The following is a 1,727-nucleotide window of genomic DNA, read 5'->3' as shown; positions in this document are numbered from 1 at the left end:
TTTTCTTGTTTTTCGTCTATTCCTTGGTTTTTCTTTACTTGTGTTGTGGACTGAACTTATCACTGACTGACGGAAAATTTGTCGAAGCTTATCTGTAAACACTTGAATAAAAAAAATGAAGGAAAAATATAGAAGAAAAATTATTGAACACCATCACACCGGGAGGAAATGATGTTTAGGTGATCACGTGACCGACCAATTATCGTCTATACCTGTTGAACGACAAATAATCCGTCTATGCTGACCTTAAAAGCAAACCTAAAGAGCAACGCATTCCCTTTCAATATTACCACACTGAGAGAGAGAAAGAGAGAGAGAAGGAAAAGAAAAAAAACAACCCCATTTAAGTTATGTGAGGTATTATCTGGAACACAAGAAGAATATATTTTACAACAGACCTATTTTTTTTTCCAACACCACCAGTTCAGCTCCCAACACGGCTCTTCAAACCCGCCGGGAGATTGCGAGAGTTCTAGGAAATGTCTTTAGGCACGCCGAGTCTAGAGGAGGGAGACGAGGAGTTACCCTGCGCTCTCACACAGAAAACAATATATATTTACTGCCGATTTGAACGCGAATTTCCCGGTTTGTCATGTCAGGGCGTGTTCGTGGCGTGGTTTTACGAGGGTGTGAGTGTGAGGGATGAGGTGGGAGGGTGTGTGTGTGTGTGTGTGTGTGTGTGTGTGTGTGTGTGTGTGTGTGTGTGTGTGTGTGTGTGTGTGTGTGTGTGTGTGTGTGTGTGTGTGTGTGTGTGCGTGTGTGTGTGTGTGTGTGTGTGTGTGTGTGTGTGTGTGTGTGTGTGTGTGTGTGTGTGTGTTAGTAGGACGTGTGGGGTCATAATTTTATTGAGCTTCTCGTATTTATTAACTTGTGTATTAGTCTCTCTCTCTCTCTCTCTCTCTCTCTCTCTCTCTCTTTGAAGCGTATTGGGTGGTTGGATGGGATGGTGGGTGTGCGTGTGCAGAGGAGGTTTTTATGCATGAGTGTCGTTGTTAAATCCAGTCGCGTCGCTGACCCAACCTCAGATTGATTGCGTGGTCTCATATTCGGCTTGGGTGGTGGTGGTGGCGGTGGTAGTGGTTGTGGTTGTGGTGGTGATAGTAATGGTGGTAGTGATGGTGGCGGCGATGGTGGCGATAGTCCAGCCTGGGCCGTGTTGCTTAACTAGATGCAAACCAGGTTCCTCATTTGCATAATTAAGGAGTGGAAGCCCCATCGTTAGGGTCCTTTGTGGCCACACGCAGGAAGGAAGGAGGCAGCAGGCACAAGCATAACACCCGGAGCGTCTTGACTCACCCACAGATAGAGGAAGGAGGAGAGAAAGTCAGAGAGTATAAAGACGCCTTGCTGTAACTTGCTGCCTCGCTCCTTTCACTCCCCAAAGCGTGAAAATGGTGGAGTGTGTGTGATTTCCCTTTGGCACGCTGTTCATCTTCGTTTTCGCCTTAACACACTCACTCATATTCAAGAGATGCTTTGCTCTCCCACCACGAGTGTTTTGCAAAGCCACAGAGATATTAGGCAGGTTCTCAAGAAGGTTTTTCATGTCAATACTGTAAATTGGAACGGTGGAAGTCTTTAAAAATCCTTTCAACTAGAGCTTCTTGGTGGTAGTGCAAGTGAGGACGCAAGGGTTTCAGAATACGGTCCTCTGGTTTGAAGTCTTCCCATCTCCAGGTCTTCATTTCTTCGTTCCTTCTTAGCATGTTTCCTCGTCTTTCTGTTTA

This window comes from Portunus trituberculatus, chromosome 28 (assembly GCF_017591435.1).
Source record: "Portunus trituberculatus isolate SZX2019 chromosome 28, ASM1759143v1, whole genome shotgun sequence".
In the NCBI taxonomy this organism is placed as follows: domain Eukaryota; kingdom Metazoa; phylum Arthropoda; class Malacostraca; order Decapoda; family Portunidae; genus Portunus; species Portunus trituberculatus.
Note: the sequence above shows the minus strand (reverse complement) of the source record.